We start from the raw sequence: 12053 nt of genomic DNA on the forward strand, positions 1-12053 counted from the left end.
ATGCACGTCTGTGATGTGGCGAAAACTCGTACGACTCGGGCCACAAGAATATGCTTCTGCCTTAGCCATCATGAAGAGGGATGAGAGGGGTGAGACTGTGCTTGACATGGCAAGGAAGCTCCGAGCATATGCAGATGCTGTACATGGCCCGACACATGCCAGAATCGCAGCGGTAGAAACACGTCTGCAGAACTTAGAGGATAAGATAGAGGAGAACCATAAGAAGCTTAGAGAGGAGATTAAAGAAGACCTTCTCCAAATTTCAGCAGTACAGATCCGAGGTTCCGGTATCCAAGGCAGACGTTTCCAAGATGGTGAGAGAAGATACACCCCACGAGCTGAGCTGTGGTTTTACCTGCGTGATTGTGGGGAAAACATGAGAAGGTGGGATAGGAAACCTACCGCTGTTTTAGCACGACGGGTGCGTGAACTGAAGGAAGCCACCAGGAGGAAAGCAGCTCCAGTTGCCCGTAGCTGAACGGCCAGGTATGATGATGATGACATGTCTGATCCCCTCGAAGGAACATCCAAAACATACACCCAGGGAAATAATGATAACCAGGCTTAGAGGGGCCCTGCCTCTAGCCAGGTAGAGGCCAGGGAAAATCGTGTCTTCTGGTCTGTGTGGATTCGTTGGCCTGGCACATCGGAACCACAAGAGTATAAAGCTTTGGTCGATACTGGTGCGCAGTGCACGTTAATCCCATCAAGACATGTGGGGACAGAGTCTGTTTCTATTGCTGGTGTGACAGGGGGATCCCAGGATTTCACTTTGGTGGAAGCTGATGTGAGCCTAACGGGAAATGAGTGGAAGAAGCATCCTATTGTGACTGGCCCAGAGGCCCCATGTATTTTGGGCATAGACTACCTTCGAAGTGGGTACTTCAAAGACCCAAAAGGACTCAGATGGGCATTTGGAATAGCTGCTGTAGAGACAGAGGGCATCCAGCAATTGAACACCTTGCCTGGGTTGTCTGAGAATCCATCTGCAGTAGGATGCCTGACGGGAGAAGAGCAACGAGTGCCAATTGCCACTTCCATAGTGCATCGACGGCAGTATAGAACCACTCGAGATGCTGTGATCCCCATCCATAAGATGATCCGAGAGCTGGAGAGCCAAGGGGTGGTCAGCAAGACCCACTCACCCTTCAACAGCCCCATTTGGCCTGTGCGACAATCTGAAGGAGAATGGAGATTGACTGTGGACTATCGTGCATTGAATGAAGTGACTCCACCACTGAGTGCTGCCGTGCCAGACATATTAGAGCTCCAGTATGAGCTTGAGTCCAAGGCAGCAAGGTGGTATGCCACTATAGACATAGCCAATGCATTTTTCTCCATTCCTCTGGCAGCAGAATGCAGGCCTCAGTTTGCCTTCACATGGAGGGGAGTGCAGTACACCTGGAACCGATTGCCCCAGGGGTGGAAGCACAGCCCCACCATCTGCCATGGACTGATCCAGACTGCACTGGAAAAGGGTGAGGCTCCAGAACATCTGCAGTATATTGATGACATTATTGTGTGGGGGAACACAGCTGCGGAAGTGTTCGAGAAAGGGAAGGAAATTATCCAGATCCTCCTGGGAGCTGGTTTCGCCATTAAAAAGAGCAAAGTAAAGGGACCAGCTCGTGAGATTCAATTCCTGGGAGTGAAGTGGCAAGATGGACGGCGTCAGATTCCTACAGATGTCATCAACAAGATCACAGCAATGTCTCCACCCACCAATAAGAAAGAGACACAAGCTTTCTTGGGTGCAATAGGTTTTTGGAGGATGCATATTCCTGAGTACAGTCAGATCGTGAGCCCTCTCTACCTGGTCACCCGCAAGAAGAACAATTTCCAGTGGGGCCCTGAGCAGCAACAGGCCTTTGTCCAGATCAAGCAGGAGATTGCTCATGCAGTAGCCCTTGGCCCAGTCAGGACAGGACCAGAGGTGAAGAATGTGCTCTACTCTGCAGCCGGGAACCATGGCTTGTCCTGGAGCCTTTGGCAGAAGGTGCCTGAGGAGACTCGGGGTCGACCACTGGGATTTTGGAGTCGAAGCTACAGAGGGGCTGAAGCCAACTATACTCCAACAGAGAAAGAAATCCTGGCTGCCTATGAAGGAGTCCAGGCTGCTTCGGAGGTAATAGGCACTGAAGCACAACTCCTCCTGGCACCCCGACTACCAGTGCTGGGGTGGATGTTCAAAGTCAAGGTTCCTTCCACTCACCATGCCACCAGTGCTACATGGAGCAAGTGGATTGCTCTCATCACTCAGCGCGCCCGTATAGGTAAACTGAATCGCCCTGGGATTTTGGAAGTCATTACAAATTGGCCTGAAGGTGAGAATTTTGGTGTCACAGATGAAGAGGAACAAGAACCAGTGACACATGCTGAAGAGGCTCCTCCCTATAACCAACCGTCCCCAGAGGAAACACGCTATGCTCTTTTAACTGATGGTTCCTGTCGCATCATAGGGAAGCAGCCGTATGGAGCCCCACAAGACAGGTTGCACAAGCTACTGAAGGAGAAGGTGGATCAAGCCAATTTGCTGAACTCAAAGCTGTTCAACTGGCCCTAGACATTGCTGAGGGAGAGAAGTGGCCAAGGCTCTACCTCTACACTGATTCATGGATGGTAGCCAATGCTCTGTGGGGATGGCTGGAGAGGTGGAAAAAGGCTAACTGGCAACGTAGAGGGAAACCAATTTGGGCTGCTGGTGAGTGGAAAAACATTGCTACCAGGGTAGGGAGGCTACCTGTGAAAGTCCGCCATGTAGATGCCCATGTACCCAAGAGTAGGGCCACTGAGGAGCACCAAAACAATGAGCAGGTAGACCAAGCTGCAAAGATAGGGGTGTCCAAAATAGACCTAGATTGGGAACATAAGGGAGAGTTATTCCTAGCTCGATGGGCCCATGATGCCTCAGGCCACCAGGGCAGAGATGCCACCTATAAGTGGGCACGAGACCGAGGGGTGGATCTAACCATGGACAGTATTTCTCAGGTTATCCATGATTGTGAGACGTGTGCTGCCATCAAGCAGGCCAAGCGAGTGAAGCCCCTCTGGTACGGTGGGCGGTGGTCCAAGTACAAGTATGGGGAGGGCTGGCAGATTGACTACATCACACTGCCCCAGACACGCCAGGGCAAGCGCTACGTGCTGACCATGGTGGAGGCCACCACTGGATGGCTGGAAACCTACCCTGTGTCTCATGCTACAGCCCGGAACACCATCCTGGGCCTGGAAAAGCAAGTTCTGTGGAGACATGGTACCCCTGAGAGGATCGAGTCAGACAATGGGACTCATTTCAAGAACAGCCTTATCAACACCTGGGCTAGGGAACATGGCATTGAGTGGGTGTACCATATTCCCTACCATGCACCAGCTGCAGGCAAAGTGGAGAGGTACAATGGACTACTAAAAACCCAGTTGAAAGCTTTGGGTGGGGGATCTTTCAAGAATTGGGAGCAGCATCTGGCAAAAGCCACCTGGTTAGTTAACACCCGAGGTTCCACCAACCGAGCAGGTCCTGCCCAGTCTGAGTCCCTGAATGTAATAGAAGGGGACAAAGTCCCAGTGGTACATATCAGAGGTTTTTTAGGGAAGACTGTGTGGATCAATTCTGCCTCGAGTACAGACAAACCCATTTGTGGGGTTGTCTTTGCTCAGGGACCAGGTTGCACGTGGTGGATAATGCAAAGAGATGGAACAACACAATGTGTACCTCAGGGAGATCTGATTGTGGGGTAAGAATGATGTGCAATATCACTGTTCATTGGATGTTACTGCCATTGTCTGTACATTAAACCATACAGACATGAGATAGAAGGAAATGTGTAAGAGTTGAAGGTCTGGGCAAGTGGAAGATGGAGAAGGAAATGTGTAAGTGTCGAAGGTCTGAGCAAGTGATAGATGGAGCTTTAAGTGACTAAAGTGAAAAGGGGGAATCCTGCAGCTCTGTAATATAGGGCCTGGATTCAGTGGTCCAGTGTGGGGATGTGATGAAGGCATGATGGGTATTGCTTGTAATTTTGGGGGAACAGATAGAAATTTTGTATGAATAATGCATGATGTGTTGTAGTAAGTTGATGATATGGGGATAAGGGGTGGAATGTCCTGGGGTGAATTTATGATGCTTGTATATCCCCATTCATCTGTTCTGTGCCTTTAAGACCGGCACTGAAGAGTGGAAGTTTTGTTTGGGTTTCTCTTATCAGGACACAGAGACAAGCAGTACACAGAGCTGGTTTTTTTTACTTCCAGCTTTGGGCTTGCTGCTTTTGCTTGCTGCTTTTACTTGCTCTCTTTTTCTGCTCTTGCTTCTGCTCTGCTTTCTGCCTCTGCTTATTAGCTAGTTCTAGCTAAACAGTCCACATTGCTTCCTGGACTGTTTCTCCTCTCCTGTTCCTGTGACCATCTCGAACCTCCTCCGGACTGGGACCCGGGAACACCAAGGGTTCAGCTGCAGCGGCTGGCCCAGCGCTGGAGGGACTGAGAACAGAGCAACCACCCCCGAAAGAGACTTTCTGATTTTGCCATCTTTCTCAGAGCGGTGTCATCGGGTATTGTTCATTTTGTGTGCTGGGGGGTGTGGGGCCAGTCAAATAAACAGGTTCTTTCCACCTCTCTCCGAGGAATTTTTTCCCGAACCGGTTGGGGGGAGGGACCGTGTGGGTTTCGCTTTCTGGAGGGGCCCTCCTTTGCAGATTCTTTAACAAATTTGCCCTAAACCAGTACAGTACTTCCTCCCTCTCCAAAAGACTTTGAATGGTCAAAACATTGAGATAAAGTGAGTGGGATTTCTCCATAGATTCTTGCAACTTAATTTAGGCAAGTTTAGGATATCTGCCAAAGGGAGGGGCCACAGGTTGAGTCAGGTGCTCAAACTTCTAGAAGATAGCACAGCTGAGATAAGTATGTGAATGTATGCTGATATGGGTCAGAAAACCACATTTAATTGTGAGCCTTCATATGTGCCTGTTAGGGATTTCTCAAAGTTAAATAAACATTCTTTTTGCCACTGGGTTCTGACTGCGATCCAAGCACACTCCTTTTTTCAGAGTCCTAGTCATGTCTCTGGGCCTTTCAATCATTATCACATTTTTATAGATGTTAACAGCAGGTCAACAAACTAACCAGCTAGCTGAATAACAAGTAGGATTCTCTGCAGCCCGCAGGAATAACATTTTTACAGAATGCATACAGACATATTCACAGATACAATGTGTGAGGCACGCTCATGGGGTGTTGTCTGAAAGAAGGGAAGTGTCCTGTGATGCTTTATATGTTGGAATATGGGGAGGGTGGTTAAATCAGCCGTCCACTTATTCAGTGGGAGCAAACAATTTTCATAACTGCTTTCTGATTTTCTCCTGAAGGAGGCTTTCTGGTTTATCAAAAATGAATGTACAGGAAGCAACTAGCATAGGCCTAGCGCAAAGGGGCTAGGGACCAGAGATCCAGGGTGAAACACAGAGCCAACAACAGACCAGATCAACAATATAAACATGCCGAAAGTCACGGCACATCAGCAGGACATGTCGGGTGGAGGGGGGGTTTGGCATGTCAGGGAGGGTAGGGCACAGCAGTGGGGCATGGCTCAGCAATTTGCAGGGCAGTTTGCCCAGTCAGGGTGGGCGGGAAGGGCTCCTTTCCAAAAGGACCCAATAAAGGCCGATAAACAGACTCAGTATTAGTGCAGAAGAGCACAAAAGGATCCTTTCAGTCCCAATTTCATTAGTGCACTAGCATAAGCCTCCTCAGTCATGGTGCTGACACATACTGTGGAGCTCATTTCTCTGCAGCTGCTGCAGTCACTGCCCAGCCACGTCAGAGGCCTCCAGCCACACTGCTCTGCTGATGGCAGGCAGAGCCCTCGAGGCCACGGGTTGCCAGAAGTGCCTGGTGCCTCTCTGTGAGGCTGGGGCAGAAAAAACAGCTCTTTTGCTGAAGCTGTACTGTGGTTGAGGAACTGTGTCACCAGGCAAGAGAGTTCCTTTCCTGGTAAAGTAGTTTTACATTGTTTGTCAGCAAAGTGTATCTGCTCCCATAATTCTGCTGGCCCCCATCAAACGACCCCTGACTGTGAGATGAAATATTCATGTGGAGGAGAAGGGAAGCTGTGGAGTCACTCAGACACACCACCATTGCTGAATGGACCGCTCAGCAGCAGGTAAGTATGTGAGTGCAACCAAGGGGGGAGCACAGGACACACAAAACTGTCCGAGGGGAGTTGAGAAGAATATGACCACCAGCAGGATTAAACATCTACCAGGAAATTACAGACACTTGAGAAGAGGTCAATCTTAAAAGAAAAATGAGGGAAGAGGGGCGTTTGTGACATGGGGAGAGACAGTGAAGAGGAAGCAGTAGCTACCATGAGGAGTCTGTCCCTGCCAAAAGTGTCCCTGGGGTACCCTGACCCCTGTCCAGACCACCCAGGGCAGCCTGCCATGGGGCACTGGGAGCAGCAGGCATCCACAGGTAGGCTGGCAGAGTGGGGACAGCACATGGGACCCCCATCTCAGGGTATGGGACACCTCTCAAGTCACCTCACCAGAAGGTGCACCAGAAGTGGCAGTGATATGCAAAAATGGGGAAGGAGTGATGGCAACTCCTACATCTAGGGGATGCATGTGTCTATGTGTAGGTGTAAATACTTGCATTACCCCTACAAGGCAGGTGTTTTTAGCATTTTCTATTTGAGCTATAACTAAGTTTTCTGTTACATGAAGGGTATTGATTCTGAATATATAGCTAATGGATAGTTACATTTCATTAATAATCAATAAACTGCTTCAATTGTCAGAATTCATCAAAACACCTAGAGTCAATTAATTTTTATCAGGCATCCTTGCAGCTTTTGGAACTTGGTGAGGTTCTAAAAATTATGAATTCTCAGAAATAATCCCCACCCAGTTCAACACAGCTTTGAAAAGGTCTGCTTTTGTTTCAAGCTTTGAAGCTTTCCATATTTTGTGTCAGGATATGGAAACTTAGTAGAAGGTACACACCTACCGTCTGCCTTGTTTTCCCTGACCTCTCCAGAGAAGATCACTGTAGATGCCTGTGATATGCTTCTCTTAGACATACTTTGTATCAAGCAGTACATGCATTAGCAAATTATATGCATCTCAAATACAGCTGCAGGCTCAAAGGGGGTTTTTGACCTTGAGCCTGTGACTTCTACAATACTTAGGAAAGCTTAAAAAAAAGGACAAATCTATGAGATTATTTGTTTTAAAGGACTGGAATGTCTGGAGAGAAGTATGTAACCATCTGAGTAATAAGAGAAAAATAAGTGTTTGCTGAAAAAGAGCGTACTCAAAAAGACAATAAAGGTGAAGATGACTTTTCCCATCAAACAACCTTTTATTGCAGTTACCTATATTCTAGTACATGGAGTTCTTTTTCAGCATGATTGGATGAACAACAGTACAATAAGTGATTTACAGCATGATATGATTTTTCTGTAATTCAAGTTGGCACTTAAATTACATTGGTATCCAATGTAATGACTTTTATGCACTTCACACACACTATTCTTATGCAGTTTTCCCACTGTCTTCACCTGGCACATAACATTTTCAACTACAAGGGGCAAAAATAGCAAGGTCTCACTTCAAGAGACAAAAATATCCCCATGTTAAGGCCTCAGATGTGTCTCAGAATTATCTCTTATTTCTTTTTCTCATCTAGGAATGAACATACCATACCACCATTGGTTTTAGATGCAATAAATATCAAATATCTTTAAAAACAGTGAGAAAAAACCTCAAGTACTAACTACCCAAGACTGTTGGATGTTTGACAAACCTTTTAACTTTAAGGGGTGGGTTGTCTCATTCATTTTTTTAATTGTCCTTTGGAGGTGCCAGTCACTTATTTTGATTGAAATGGAAGTGTGACTAATAAGCTGCTGCCATGCTTTCCTGTTTCATGTAGCTAAAGTGAGATGGAATCTAGGACAAGGATTTTAATTATACAAATTTATCTACAGTAAACTAGAAACTTAAATAATTGATAAATCAATTAATTTTTACTTTCATTCTTTAATTGCACCTTAAGTGTTTTTATTTAGTGTTTTAATTAAAATATTTACATATTTAAATATTAGACCTTTTAAAAGTTGTCATTGGGATTTGTTTTCAAATGCACAACGTTGTTCCTCTTTCTAGCAGTTAAAATGATCTAAATTTTTCTTAGCCACTTAGCATGATTGTATATAGCTTTAAATCCTGAGACCTGGCAATTTGTGTTGCTGAAGCGGTAAAGTAATAATGAAATAAGTCACATTGTACTTTTATGTCATTACTTTCAAAGGATGAAGTCAGACAATTAGGGGGAAGAAATCTAAGCTAACTGAGCTCTTAGCTTGTTACTTTTCTAAGAGTTGTACTCATGAAACTGGTAATGACAGTGAAAAATATCCACTATTTTCCCTTATAGTGGCTATGTGGAAAATTATCATCAGAGGATTAGGGATGACCTTTTATACCACTAAAAATGTATCTATTTGTTTATTTCCACCATATTTAGTTTATGCCACATGTAAAATTTTATCATCAAATGAAAACTCATCTAGAGAGTGCTGTGTGGGCATATTAGAGTGAAACTAGTGAAGGGCCATTGGTCAGAGGACTGAAGCACATGGGATATGAGGAGAGTATGAGAGAACTGAGTTTGTTCAACCTACAGAAAACAAGATTCTAGGATGACCTTATTTTTTGCTGTCTACAACTATTTAGTGTTGGAGAGAGGAATAGAGTAAAAACCAGCCAAAGTTTTTCAAATAAGCACAGTTGAAATACAAGAGGCAAATGACCCAAGTTGAATCACAGGACAATTTGACTGTATGAGGAAACAATTCTGCAGGTGTGTAGTCAAGTTCCTGAGGGTTTCCTAGAGAGGCTGGGGAGTATCCATGCTTGTAGATATTCAAAACTCAAATGTTTTGGGCCCTGAGCCATCTCAATGTCTGTGTCACCTTAGGGCAGGAGGTTGGCCCAGGGACCTAAAGAGGTCCCTTCCAACTGACACTCTCCTATGATTCTGTGATCAGCTCTGCTTACCTGAATGCACTACTCACATGGCAGCTTCCACAATGCTTTTACAAAGTGATATATAGCTTACCTATACATTATGTGTTATGTACTACAATGACCTCAAACCTATAAATAGAAATAAGAGTAGCAGAGCAATCATGGTTTGGTTGCATATTCAGACTGAAATTTAAGATCTTCTTTTCATTCTCAAGTTCATGATCACCACAATTGACTAATTAGAATCTTCTGCACACAGAGAAAATGTAGGTGAAGTGGTTAACTCTTTCAGATATTCAACAAGATTTTTCTTTTTTTTTTTTTTTTTTTTTAAACATAGTATTTCAAAACAATCTCCCATCAGTCTTCCAGGGGGATTTAATCTCCATTTCAAAAATTAGCTAATAGTTTGACTGATACTGAAGTAAGCATTTTAAAGTTCAGTGTGAAGAAATATACTAAAGAAGGAGAAAAATCAGGGTGGTCTTGAATTTGCAATATATTTAGTAAACCTCTTTTTTTAAAGTGCAAATTATAAACCACTTGGGATTGGTACTCATAAAATTTAAGCACTTTTACCTTATTGAATAAAATAATTCTATGTGCTTTAAGTCTGTTTTAATTACTCAATTCCTCCTAATTTTATTTAGACATAGTCACTAGACATAAAGGCAAAATGAGTTTTAGACAGGACAGTTGACATTTTGATTTTGTATTGTTTGGTTGTTTTGGTTGGTTTGTTGATTTTTAGTTTTGATTTTATTTTGTTCAGTTGCATGACAGTATTGTACTAAAGAAAAAATTTCAAAGCCTTAGAAGGTCTGCTTCCATTTTCTCCTGGTGATTACACATGAAAGGGACAGGACCAGCACTGCAGGACTGTGTCAGCTTCACTGGTCTGCACAAACCTGCACAAGCACTGGTGATATTCCAGCAAACCTACTACCTGAACTCTCTGGGCAGTAACTCCTCACTTTGTCATCCCACAGAAGCCAATTCTATACCTAACTTTGACAGGGAAAGAGGCAGATCCTGTGGTGTCCTAATTCTTTTCAGAATATTAGTCACTGATTCTTATTCATCCTCTCAAATAGAAGTATTTGTTGAACTTCAGTTTTATTTGCCTTTTCTAAATTTCACTTACAGCTTGCTTAATCATACCTCACAAGGTGGCCTTCATACTTCCTTTCATAAAAATAGCTAATAATTTTTCTGTTTTAAACATCTACTGAACACTGAGCTGATGTTTCCTTAGAACTATCTGTCAAAACCAACACAAGCTTTTTCAAAATGGAAAAGATCCATTTAAATGCCTTAAGTTCATGTGCAAAAGATGAATTTCCCCATATGTCCATAATTGTGTGTGCCTTTAATGAATTTTTCTTTGTTGTTACTCAGTCTAACAAGATTCCTCTTTCAATCCCAACAGTGTTTTGGTTTTTTTACTGTTTTGAAACCCTTCCAGGTCTTCATGTTTGTGCCAAACTACTTTTCCTTGGTCCTCAGTGCTCTTAACTACAGGCAAACCACTCTTCCTTCCCCATCCTGCTTCTTGCATGTGAGTGATGAGACCACTGAGAAGACATAATCTCACCCTTTCTCTTTCACTTCTTGAATTTATCCAGAAGGTTGTCCCTCTTATCTTAAGTCTGTAAGTGTAACTCCACAAAATTGTTGTAATAATGTTTTATGGTAGAGAAGGAGATACATTCTTAAAACTGTATGAGCTGTTGGTACTGTCAAATGAAGCTTTCTAGAAAAGAATCATTATAAGTGACAGAATGTAAATATTCAAAAACTTGGCAAATCAAAAGGGTTCTCTTTTTTGAAGAAGTTTGGAAGAAATCTGGGGAAACTCAGTTATACTTAGCTGCACTACAGCTGTCCTATGTTATGTATAATACAGATATAAATATATTGAATTTTTCATGCAAAAGAAAGCTGGGGCTCTACTTTTTCTTCTTTAAAGATATTATTGCTGTTAGTTAAAAATATTGCTGTACCAAGGGTGCTATAACTGCCTGAGGCCAAGCACCAAATAAAACATTACCAGACTATGAAAATTTTCAGAAATTGAATAATTTGCCTAATATTACCACATTATCTTCCTGTTGTATTTTCTGCCAGTACACAGCTTGTTTTCACAGAAGATGAAACAGAATATTATCACATGTTAAAAATCATAATTACAAATATAATTTGTCCAATGGAACTAACTAATTTTCTATTTGGTAGGAATAAGTCAGGCATTGTTAAGTCAGGAATTGCTTTGTTTTTCAAATAAGAAGAACTCTGTGGAGTTCTGGTTTTAATGTTATTCTTAATTAGTTTAATTTTGTTTTGAAAATAATAAAGAAATCATAAAAAGTAAAGCACTTATTCTTTAATATGTAAGAGCAGCTGTCTTCATGTTTTCTGCGGTATGCTTCCTCCCCAAAGGGAAAAGAATATTCTTTGCTTCCTCGCTGGTGAGGTGTTTTTTTTTTTTTTGCAAAGACTGTGAGAAAACATGATTTTTTTTTTTGCAAAGACTGTGAGAAAACATGATTTTTTCACATCTCAAGCAAATGCAGCCAGTCTTCCTCCTCTCCTTTCCACCTTTCCTCTTGGCTGTAGCTTTTCATGATCAGTCTTGGAATTCCTCCATCTGGAAGCACAAAATCACTAATTCATTATTCTTGCAGTAGTGAAAATGCTGTATTCCAAGAAATATGAATGACATATTTTTGTGAAACATATTTTGGTCTTGGCTTTAGGAAGATAGGGAAGTTAGATCTATTTTTCTTTATATTAGAAATGCCATGCCCTAAGTCTGGTTGTTTATTTCTGGGTGTCTGTTTTTACCTGAGGGAAACCTTTCTCATCTTTGAGGTCATGACTGAAAAAGCTGAGAACAAGACTCATAGCTTAATCAAGTTTTTAATCATAATTAGATGAGACTTGTAGGTAAATGACAGTAAAATATTTAACACAAAGACAGAAAAACAAAAGAGAGGGTTATTTATTTGATTTAAGGTTTTTAAAATG

The sequence above is a fragment of the Zonotrichia leucophrys genome, chromosome 1 (assembly GCF_028769735.1).
Source record: "Zonotrichia leucophrys gambelii isolate GWCS_2022_RI chromosome 1, RI_Zleu_2.0, whole genome shotgun sequence".
Classification (NCBI taxonomy): Eukaryota; Metazoa; Chordata; class Aves; order Passeriformes; family Passerellidae; genus Zonotrichia; species Zonotrichia leucophrys.